General features: G+C 43.5%; 1 protein-coding gene across 6 annotated transcripts in view; it reads right to left on the bottom strand.

The window, feature by feature from the left end:
* PTPN3 (protein tyrosine phosphatase non-receptor type 3) overlaps positions 1-12,233 on the bottom strand; it is a 168,947-nt gene that overhangs the window by 126,545 nt on the left and 30,169 nt on the right. For 2 of the 6 annotated variants that reach the window (XM_083825201.1, XM_083825203.1), the window contains exon 1: positions 2,477-2,634. The exons of 2 other annotated variants lie outside the window; for them this stretch is intronic. The gene's annotated coding sequence lies outside the window, so the exon portion shown is untranslated. Of the gene's footprint in view, positions 1-2,042; positions 2,153-2,476; positions 2,635-12,233 lie in introns of those variants that run through there. 2 more of the 6 variants (XM_083825202.1, XM_083825204.1) reach the window with 2 other exon arrangements.

Genomic DNA, 12,233 nt, shown 5'->3' with positions numbered 1-12,233 from the left:
ACCTACCTCTCATTAATTCCCACTTGTCATGAGTTAAGTCTGTACACACCTTCTGATTTTTTTAGGCCTTGATAAGAAGAAACACCACAGCTAACGAAAAGCATCCAAATCCAAAACAAAACTGCAGGCAGTGTTTCTGGCTGATGCTGACACTTCCACGTAGCTTGGATTAGGCTGCCTAAGCCCTGCCTTTCCTGTGGGCTTAAGACACAACCCCAGTTCAGAATTATCTGTTGATTAATTCAGGTAGCTTCCTACTCATATGAGAAATGTTCCATGCTCTAGCCCAAGGCTGCCAATGCACCCATCACTGGCCAACACTCCAGAGCTACAGATTTTCGTCACAAGTTAGGCAACTGCAAACTGGATGCTCTAGTGCTCATCGCTGTTGTGCCAAAGCCCCTTTTATCAGCTGACCAGATGCACTTGACACAGTGGAGTGAAACATACACGTATCTGCTGGCAGCCTGTGTGCAGCAGTATAAAGAGAAACCCCTACTACAAAATAACACCAACACACTGAAGAATTAAAATAAATTACAGCGTAGCACGCTAGCTGCTGTAGTTCTATGCAAGTAACTGGACATTGTACTCTCTTACTGCTCCATTTTAGTGCAAACTTTTCAGTAGATGACCATATCTCTTGCCTAGTCCTCGTCTGCGAAGCTGTGAAGCTCACAGAATTTTCTTCATTCCAGAAAACATGCTGCAAGGTTCCTACAAAACTCACAACAGGCACTTCAAATAGCAAAGCTGATAACTGCATATACTGGGTCCTCCTCACCCATTAATGTTCCATTTCCTTTTAACTTCTTGATATGTAATGAATAAACAGTCCTACGTGTCTATGCCAGCATAGCAAACATCATTTGTGAACACACAGAATGACAAAAGAGAAGAGTTGCTCACCATACCTGCATTTGGTCCACCTTGCAGAATTTAACATTCACGGCTTCTGTACGCAACCCTTGCACCATTGTGCCTACGTAAGGTTGCTCTTTTAGTGTCTGTGCAAAGCTGTTTACCCATCAATACAGAAAGTAGGTCATAGCTTAGAAACGTACAGACAACCGTTTCTCCTACAGTTTTGATTATTAAGAAAAACCATCGAAGATCTTCAGAAATTATCTGCTGTTTCAGATCACTGGAGTGGATGAAAACAAGATCTACCACGTGGCAAGTAACGAACACATGGAAAGGGATGTTACCACCACACTAGCTGTTTTGTTATCATCTTTAGCAGTAAGCATCGTTACTGACACACCAATAAAACACACCGATAATATACGAAGCTTCCTGTATATGCTGTAAAATTACAAATAACTGTAGTCTTATGCCAGTCTTAATTTGCACTAAAAGTATTTTGGAGGCTTAGGGGCAAAGAGTAATTACTGTAAAGTACAACATATCACTGTGATATTACCCAAAATTTCAATTCTGAAACCATGAGCCCAGTCTCAGAATGCGTATAAAACGTGATAAAGGACACGTAATAAACGCGAGTTATATCACAGGGAGAGATGACAAGTGTTAAGAGTTTCTCCAGGAAACTGTTGCCAGCAATATTCCAGCACTTTATGAAACAAAATTAATCTTATCCAAGCCACTTGTTTCTTCAAATGAGCTCCCGTTAAGCGTGTTTAGAAATACTAGGAGCACTGAGTTTTCTTTTTAAGAACTAAAAAGCAGAGACACGTTCAATGCTTGTCACCTGCCCATCAAGCCCTTCTTGCCACACGACAGCGCCAGAGGATGTCAGCAATATAAAAAATTTAGTATTTGTGTTTCGGTAGCGAGTTTTTCCAGATACGGTGATTAAGCAAACCTTTCCTCTAACGGTTCCCTTTAGGATCAAAACCACCCAGGTAATAAGGATAATTTGCTGCTTCTACTGATCGGTGCCGGATTACTTTTTTTTTTTCCCAAGCGCAGCTCCGCTCCAGAGCGAGTGCAAAGGCACAGTTACTCTCCGCAAAAAGATTAAGTTACTTGCACATAACTTTTCTCCCCAAGAGCAGACCAAATCGGTACTTCCCCAATACCTGCTCCCACCAAGCCGTGCTCAGCGGGCCGAGCAGCAGTCCCCGCACTGTGTCACCGAAGCCACCGCTTTGTCCCGGTCCCCGTCGCACGGGTGTTAGGGCAGTAACACCTCGCACAGAAAAAAAAAATATATAAAGAAGAAAACCCCCCAAAAGCGGCTGCTTTGCACGGCGAGGAGCACCAGAGCCGGCTCCCGAGCCCAGCACCCGCAGCACGCCCCGGGCACGGGCTCCCCGCCGCCGACCCTCGGGCAGGGCAGGGCAGCTCCGGGAGCCGCCGCCGAGCCCCTGCCGGCCCTCGGAGGGGCCGGGGACGCCCGAAGCAGGCAGGAGGGGACAGCGCCCGCCCTGCCCTGCCCTGCCCTGCCGGAGGCGCCCCGGCGGCGCCAGCCAGCCCTCCCCGCAGCCCGCCTTCCGCCCGCCCCGCCCGGTACCTGCCGCCCGCCGCCGCCCGGCTCGCTGAGGGGGCGCCGAAGGCCGCCGGTGAGGCCCCCGAGTCCAGGCGAGCAGGTGCGGACAGCCCGGCACCGAGCCTCCGCCGCTGCCACCGCCGCCACCGCCGGCTCCTGCGCGGGGCGGAGCGGGGCGGAGCGGGGCCCGGAGGGGCCCGGGGGGGCCGGGGCGGCCGCCCGCTGCCGCCGCCTAGCGGGAGCAGGGCGGCCCGGCGGCACCGGGTGCTGCTCCTCCGGGGAAGAGGCTTGGGGAAACTTCCAGGCGCTCGCCCTTGCCCTCGTGGCAGGGCTGGGGTGAAGCGATGAGGCACCGCAGAACTGACCCCAAAATGCGTGTGGCCCCGGCCCTCGCTGTTAACGCACCTGCAGGGTGCTCTGTGCAAGAGGCAGCACCAGAGAAAACCAGCGGTGTGCCAGAGAAAAGCGTTATCTGACTGCCCCTGTACATCCCTGTACTGTTCCAAATTCCAAAATTTCCCTTCCCAGGGTATACATTCACCTGCGATGGAGGTGTGGTTTTCCAAAATGCAACGTAGCTGTTGCAACCTGCTGGCCCTGCGCTGCCCACCCAGCCAGCTGGGGAGACCTCATCAATGTGTATAAATGTCTGAGAGAAGGGTGTTGAGAGGATGGAGCCGGTCTCTTTTCAGTTGTGCCCAGTGACAGGACGAGAAGCAACGGGCACAAACTGAAGCACAGGAGGTTCTGGCTGAATATAAGGGCATTTCTTTACTACGGGGGTGACAGAGCACTGGCACAGGCTGCCCAGAGAGGCTGTGGGGTCTCCTTCTCTGAAGATACACAACACCCGCCTGGATGCCGTCCTGCGCAGTGTGCTCTAGGTGATCCTGCGAGGCAGGGGGGTTGGACTAGATGATCTGCAGAGGTCCCTGCCAACCTCGGCCATTTGGTGAACCTGTGATTCTGTGATTCCCCTTATGCCGCTTTGCTGGCCAGTTTGGATGAAGAAACTTGAAGGTAGAACACCCCAATGAACTGAAGGCAGGAGAACCGGACCCTAAGCAGGAGTAAATTCATTTGTTAACTCCCTGACATCCCTCTAGGGTGTAAGTGTTCAGCTTGAGAATGGCAGGGTTTGCAAAGAAGCCCATCCCAGACCAGCCCGTTGGGTCAGCATGTTTCCAGCAGAACCTCACGTCTGCCACGGAGGGCTGGAGCCCTCCGGCACTTTGCATGTCGTGGAAGGAAGTTAAACTTCCTTTAAACTGATACTTTGCATATTGCAAACAGGCAAAGTACTTTGTAAACAGTAGTCATCACCTCCTCCTTTAGGGAGAATGCAATAAAATGTTCAATTTAACAGATAAACGCAGTTAACAAGTGGGCAAGGGCCAGGCTGCTGCTCTCCGTAATAAAGGTTACTGCATCTCACCCTCCAAATAGTCCCATGTAAATCTAAGAGCATACATTTAGTGGCATGATAGCTAATACTTTCTGACTAATCATAGTTATAAATTATGATCATGATTAATTATAGAGATGAAATATCTTAAGCATTCAATCTACTTATAAAATACCTGTGTTTTCAGTAGCACTAACACTGTACAGCTAGACAGTTACTTCATTGCAACATCAGAAATTACACTGCTGTACCTGGAAGAAAGTAAATGATCGCAGTCTCCCTGTATGTTAAAACTGCTACCTGTGGTATCAAGTACAGTCAGGCCTACCAGTGAGTAAGAGCATCGCCCACAGGTTTAATGGGAACAAACAACAGCTTTCTATTACACACAATTACTTACGGGTATAAAACTGTTCTTGGAAAGCACGTTCCCAAATTTCTCAGTGGTATGGAAAGGCAGAGAGTCCTATATATATTAAGAGCAAAGACAAGAAGAAGGAATGCAGAAGCTGTGACTTCTGCACACAGGTTGCTGTAGGAGCACTAATGAATTTGTCCCAACAGCAGATGATCTCTACCACCACATGTGATGTCACCTAAGAACAAAATGTCTGTTTCAAGAACACATTTGTCTGTGCATCCTCTATTGTTAAAAAAGTGCTAAATTAGATTAAATTTAATACAAATCCATTACCTGTAGTTCTTTTTCCTACCACACAATCAACAAACGTGGAAATGTTTCTAATTGCATGAAAATCATAGAATCAGAGAATCATTACGGTTGGAAAAGACCTCCAAGATCATCTGGTCCAACCATCCTCCTACCACCAATATCACCCACTAAGCCATGTCCCTAATAACTGCCTAAGATAAAGATTGTCTATTAATTTCACCTCTCACAGCAGAGCCATTATATTCTGTAATTACATAAGCACTGTTTTTTTCAGGATCACCTCCCATTCACTGCATGTCTCAACAGCTGCCTTCGCTGCACGTGTTAACACCTACGAACCGGATGGCTACTCTTTCTGCTGAGCAGCCCACTGAAGATACCTAGGAGACGGTTTTAAAAATCACTCTTCCTGCATGTGTTTATTCTCTGAACACTTATTTAAATAAAAAAACAAAACCTGAATCTCTATTCAGTTTACTCCTGGAAGGAATGGGCCGAGTCACCGATCCAAGGGACAAAGTCCTGCTGCAGTGACTTAGCAGCATCTCCCAGAAGTGCTGTGGCAACAGCAGTTGTGCAGCTACCTGCTGAATGGGGCCAGGGACCTCATACTGATGAAAACTCGGTAAGGAAAAAAATTGTGGGTAGTGTTACTTTTGATTCAAGTTCTCCAGTTAGGTCCACCACATGGCTGCACCTGCATTTGTGGCGATGTGAGGAAAAAAGGTGTAGCGCAGTAAAAAGCTGAGGCAGAAAAGAAGGCTGAGCAGCATAGCTGGGTTATGCCACCCGTCAGAGAGTTCATGAAACCATGGCCTCATTTCACAGCTTAGACTGGCTTTCTTTTCTCAGTGTCAGTAGCTGGGGAAAGTAGAGCAGGAAAAAGTCCTGATCACTGCTGGGGCGTGACTTAGGTGGAAGTGAATCCCAGAGCATGTTTTAAGAGATGTATAAAATGATTCTGCTACATGTAGTATCCAATTTTGGACAACCTAAAGGGGAAGAAATAAGAGTAAGTGATTTAGAAAAGAAGGCTAGTGAGGAAAAATTAAAGATCTGGACAGGATAGGGATGGGCACAAGAAAACAAAACAACTGTCTTTGGTTATCTACAGCACATGAGCAGGGCACTGGTACAGTATTCTCCATGACCACTGGGATTGGGATGTAGTGCAAGCAGCTTCATTCACAGCAAAGCAGATTACAATTCCATGTTAGAAGAAGTCTTACTAGATATAAACCAAGCTAGATGGGCAAACAGCAGAACCTCTTTCATGTCATGTTTTACATACAGCTTAATTAAACATCCTGTATCTAAGGTCTGAGTCTATATTAGAACCAAGTAGGAAAAAAAAAAGGACTGCATGAAGCCTCTTTCAACCCATGTCCATTGTTTGTATGGCCTGTGGAGGCAAAGTCCTTTAGGCTTTAGGCTTGTGTTGTCAAACCCAGGAAGCCTCTCCAGAGTAAGTAAATATATATATATGTTTACAAACATACATACATACACATAGATATAGATTTGCAGAAGCTAATCAGCCAAATTTTAAAGAATTTCCTTTAGATCAGCAAAAGACTCCTTGCTGTCCGAATCATGGTCATGCTAAAGCCTCTCAATAGATACTTACAAAGAGGGGGGTTGTTTGGTTTTAGATAATAATTCTTTATCCTAACTCTTTTCCTGGAAAAGGCTGTGGCTTACACTTGCTTGAACTCTTCAGCCTAAGGCAAAAGCTCATGATGGGAAACTTCATCCTAAATAATTAAACTCTGGAGTAGCTGTGACTGAAATAGGGTCTTTTTAAGGAAAATGTTAGGTGATCCAAGTTCTGGACATTACGGTCACGTCTGCCTTATAGATACATCTGCAGTATGCATGCACAGGTTAAGCTTCAGTCCGGTCACAGAGGCACTCAGGTTCTAACAGCTGTCCTTATCTCAACTTTAGGAGATACCTTTTGAAGTCTCAATCTTTTCCAAGCATATACACTAACAGTGAGCTTTCCAAAAAAACCTTAAGTGACTTAAGGTAAGTTCCCACAATCGCAAAACGCCAGTTTGAGACAATACAGACTAGCAGTATATATGTAGGCAGGGAGTATTGCTCAGCAATTAGGCAGTAACTCGTCTGGCCAAAGTAATTTACGTGCTTGCCAGGTCTTTGTGGATGTTATCCTGCTCCCTCACTTCAGCTGAGACTGTCAAATGTGCCCGCATTAGCTTACAGGCACATATGAAGCAAGTCATGTTGTGTGCTGATTCATGAACTGTGCATCATGAAAGATTGCCTGAGCAAACAGAAGAGTACGTGAAAACACAGACACTGGGGGTGTACCTACAATGTTTCGCTTAGTCCTAAACAGTGAAAATGTTCCAGACTGTAAAGAAATATATCTCTAAGGGAAACAGTGAAAGCACAATCAACTCAACCATTTAAACTTAAGCAGAACATTGCAGATTAAAATATATTGCTGGGAAATTTCTCTTGGGTGTGCACATACAAAAAAGTAAGTGATCACTTTTATCTCCACTTTATCTGATCAGTAATATGACAAATACGTATTTACATGACTATTAGCCTTTCTGTCGCTGAGAAGTGTACATCTCGAATTATCTTTTTGGCTTGCTATTCCTTTACTCCACCTTATGGCCACTCTGTGATTTCCTGTTACCAGTAATATGTAATTATTCTGAAGACATTGCTTTAACCCGTATATTTTTCTTGCATTCACCTGTAACAGTATTTCCCTACTTCAGGTTATATATTTTTAATCTTAAAAAATTGCAATTCATAGGACAGAAGTGTCAGATAATTTTTGCTTTGTCTAAAATTTGCAAAAGTTTTACATTTGGCAATTAATCATGAAAAGCATATTTAAATGGCTCTTATGTAAACGAATATAGTTTATATATACAGCTGCACCAGAGAAACAATGTAGCCCTATGCTAATTTTCTGTAAAAGGTATTTTGTTTCTTTCAAAATTACCACTCCTTAAAGTACAGCAGGAGCCCATTTTAGGTTCTGTATCATTTTGAATCATTTAGGTTCTTGTATCATTTGAATTTGAGATGGAACATTGCAGAAAGCTGCCTTAATTGAAGTTTGAAAGATACGGGATTGAGCCTTTAGGGAGTGTTGGGCACTTTTCTCGTCATTCTGGTTGATCGATTTGCATGATGTAGGTGGGGAATGTTGTTGATCTGGCTGTCCATTTTAATTTTGGACTAGTCGTGTCAGCTTTAATGTGAAGTACGAGCTCAGCTTTAAAGGGAGGGACAAGTATGTCAGCTTTGGAATAGACACTGTGCCGCAGACCAAAGTAAAACAGCACTATTTACACTCTTTTGAAAAGCCTGATATTTAAGTGAACTCAGAACATTGTAAGCTGCAATACTTTGTCCTTGTTCTCCTGTATTGAATAATTCCCTTCTCTTTATTTGGTTTCCTGGTTCACGTGTATATAAACAAGCTGGATAAATGTCTTTAAACTTAACACAGGTCCCTTTCCTAATTCCTTGGGAAATGCTGCTCTGAATTTAGCAGACAACCAACAAGCCTTAATGAGGAGACTTGATGTGTCCCCTAGAGGGAAAAAAAAAAAACTAAATCTTATTTTAGCATTCTGATTTACATGGCAAAGTATGCCAAACCTAACTTGGGTGCCATCAGATCACCGTGCTTTGCTGCTGCTTGATTTCCCATCAAATCATTCCATTTAAGAGGAGTTGAATCAGTCTCCTAATTTGTTACATGCACATTTACTGTAATAAGGCTTTCTTTAGAAAAGCAAAAGCAAAACAACTCCACACTTGCTATTTTCCTGAGTGCCCAGAGAGTTTAACTGGGCAACTGTTCTTGCTGCATTGCCAGCAATGCTGTTGTGACCATCGTGAAAACCAAAAGCGCCTTCCAACAGATGGCTTATAGACCAACTAATGACACGAGAGTTTCTGTGTTATTTGGCATCCTACATAAACGGCACAAATAGCCTTCCTTTGCCTGTGTTATCATACAGCAGTGTTCATTAATGCTTTCAGAAATGGAAAAAAAATCAGCTCCCTCTTCCCACCCGCTCTCCACCCCCGACAAGGAAACCATATGTTTCAGGAGATTAGTAATAGAGCAGCTTCTTTCGGAGCATCACAAGTAATGGAAAGGAAAAAAAAATCACGTAACTATATTTCTTTTAAGAGGTTGTTAATGAAATGTGCAAATGCCTCAGCGTTTTCCTATTCAGCACATTCCAGTCCAGCAGCACACAGGGTTATCGTGCACCCAAGGGGAGAAGCCCTAAAGAATTAGGTCTAGAGTCTGGGGATCAGAAGGCAAGAGCTTGTCTACATTAATTGATTTCCAGACTAGTATTATAAAAATCTATACAGTGAAAATATTAATGAGGTCCTGTTTTGGAAGGAGAAGTTCTCAGTTTAGCTATAAGCTTTCAGCAACTATGAAGAGTTGTATTCCGGGTATTCAAAGGTGTAAAGCAACTGGAGAGGTTTTCTTGCTACAAGCCATCCAAAGATACCTTGTATTTTTCTGACATGACTGTCTGGCTCTATATGTTGTGACACGCACAAAAAGCAGTCTGTGTCAAAGGACTCAACAGCTGGATGTTGTAGCACTGAACTTCCAGATCCCCACCTCTGGAGTAATACCAGGACTCCCACAGGCAGCTTTTGGGCTGTTTCAATAGAGTACACAGGCGACATTTTCCAGCTCGTGTCATGCTGGAAAGCTGCCAGCACGCTGAACTGAGAATGCTTAGTCAACATATTCAGCAGAGAGATGCCGATGCCAGCGGTGGAAGTGCTACGTACGTGGATACCTGCTAAGTCTCACATCTCAGCCCCAGGTGCTCCAGGGAGGCACCTCTGTCCACTCGGGATGTATTTCCCGGAAGCGTGCCCTTGAACACAAATAGGATTGATGTGCCATACTTCTGGGTTCTAATTAGGTTCACCTATTTCTTGAGTCGTGCTTTCACAGCCCTGCTCGTGCAGATATGAGTGACTGCAGGAGTGCAAATCAAGGTACATAGAGACAGCGTTATCAAAATCAGGCAGTCTGGTTAGCTGCCATGCAAACACTAAGGGTTATAATGCAGGAGTTTTAAATTTAGTCCAAGTCTCACTCTCTCTAATCTTTCTGAAAACCCACATTGTATCTGGCCTTACATGCCTTTCATACTTAACCTGACTTATCGTGGTCTGAAACTCTGTGAGGGCTATTGTCATTCCTTGGATTGCACACATAGAAGAGAAGCATTAAAAGAGAACATGCGGCTTGCAGAGACATGCAACCACAAATTGGGAAATATCAGTGTTAGAATCACTCACAGATTTATAATTCTGCTCTCCTGGAATAGATACCAATTATAGGGTCACATTAAATATTTCCCAGTTCTCCAATATATTTTCCTGAGAGGATGAACATCAGACAAAACATTTATATACTGGTTTCTTTCTACTGGAGAGGATTACACGGGTTTGAGTACAAATTTAGACTATCGGGTGAAAATGATGCAAAGCATATACTGGACGGTTTTCTTTCCTTTCTTTCCTTTTTTTTTTGTTGTTGTGGTTTTTGTTTGTTTTCCTGAAATTCAAGACCACAGAATAAGTTTGTGGATATTTATCATCATACTTGTCCATACATTTTACAAAAGCTCTTACTTGTCCTCTCCCCACATTTGCCCACCTGCATATTTTGGTAGCACAGCACAATATTACTTACCATTGTCAATCACTTACAGTCCCAACTTATGCTTTTTGCAGGATTAATTAGGGAAAATTGGTGCTGTGCTAAGAAAAGACTTTTTAGTATAGTTTCTGAAAGCAAAAAATAGTAAGGAAGGGGAAAGGGATTTTTTCAGCTCAAAGTTTTTTGTTCTGGTGCAAGAAAAAGTAAGGGCCTCAAGGGACTGAATTTTGGAGGATAGATTGGAGTGCCACATACTCTTTGTCACGAAAGTATCTCTAGAGGTATTCTTTAACCCTTCTAAAATACTGGCCAGTTTTGGCTTGCTCATCTTTACTCTGCCATGAATGTTTCTATTGCCTTTTTCTACAAAGTGGGCCAAGGGAAGGAAGCACTTTGCTGCCATTTTGCACTCCTAGGTCCATACTTTGGATCCTCAGATTGATCATTCCTTTCCAGAGTAAGAAGATTTATTGTCCATGTCTTGACACTGCAGTCCCAAACCCTCATTCCTGATTACTCCAAGCAGAGCAAGACATTCCCCAGAGTGGTCAGGTACCCAAGAAACATGTTTTTAATTGCTTCAGTTAGAGAAAGAAGCCAGTCAGTGTTTTCTACTTTCCCAATCGAGGATCAAATGCAGCATTTCTAGACTAAACCTGTGGTAAGGGTGACATCTAACAGCTCTGCAATCCCCAGGGTGGTGGGGGAGGTTTTTGCTGGTCTTTGAAGGATCACATACAGATGTTTTGCCATTCTTAAAGTCAGGGAGTCTAGGAAGTAAGCAGGTTTTGGAATGCCACTGGCAATCAAGCCCTGCTAGGAACTGCAGTTTTCAGTGCTCAGACACCTGTGTTTCCTGTGTGGCGCTAGCTTGCCAATCTGAGCAGTTTGGGTAGCTTTGGCTAACTACCTCAGGCTTTGTTTCTGTAAATAAACCTGTGTATAGCACCATCACATGTTCTCCCTTTCGTGCCTTCCACTCCATATGGGACTTTTATAATGCTAGAATTACAAATATGACTTCACCGCCAACACTTCCGCTGGTAACATTACTCTCTCTGTAAAGCCCGATAGATAGCTAACAAAACTGTTTTCAAAGCAGAGCTGATCTCATTGCTGATGCTTGTGCATAAAGATGTTTTGTCATGATGAGGCTGTATAAACTGATGTGTTTGTTATTGAAACATATCTTAAGTTTTCATATCTATTCAAAAGAGAAAAGAAAGAAAAGAAATGAAAGAAATGAAAGAAATGAAAAGAAATGAAAGAGGAGAGGAGAGGAGAGGAGAGGAGAGGAGAGGAGAGGAGAGGAGAGGAGAGGAGAGGAGAGGAGAGGAGAGGAGAGGAGAGGAGAGGAGAGGAGAGGAGAGGAGAGGAGAGGAGAGGAGAGGAGAGGAAAGGAAAGGAAAGGAAAGGAAAGGAAAGGAAAGGAAAGGAAAGGAAAGGAAAGGAAAGGAAAGGAAAGGAAAGGAAAGGAAAGGAAAGGAAAGGAAAGGAAAGGAAAGGAAAGGAAAGGAAAGGAAAGGAAAGGAAAGGAAAGGAAAGGAAAGGAAAGGAAAGGAAAGGAAAGGAAAGGAAAGGAAAGGAAAGGAAAGGAAAGGAAAGGAAAAGAGAAGAGAAGAGAAGAGAAGAGAAGAGAAGAGAAGAGAAGAGAAGAGAAGAGAAGAGAAGAGAAGAGAAGAGAAGAGAAGAGAAAAGAAAAAAGAAAAGAAAAGAAAAGAAAAGAAAAGAAAAGAAAAGAAAAGAAAAGAAAAGAAAAGAAAAGAAAAGAAAAGAAAAGAAAAGAAAAGAAAAGAAAAGAAAAGAAAAGAAAAGAAAAGAAAAGAAAAGAAAAGAAAAGAAAAAGAAAAAAGAAAAGAAAAGAAAAAAGAAAAGGAGAAAGATAATAACTTCTTTCCTTGATGGAAATGTCAAAGCAAAGGGATTTTTGAAATCTTCAACCTGCTGAAAGACTATTTAAGTATGGAGAGAAGCTAATTAAGCTCATACAAGGAGGCTA

The sequence above is a fragment of the Anser anser genome (genome assembly GCF_964211835.1).
Source record: "Anser anser genome assembly, chromosome: 2".
Classification (NCBI taxonomy): Eukaryota; Metazoa; Chordata; class Aves; order Anseriformes; family Anatidae; genus Anser; species Anser anser.
The sequence above is the reverse complement of the archived record's forward strand: the minus strand, read 5'-3'. Positions and strand labels throughout refer to the sequence as shown.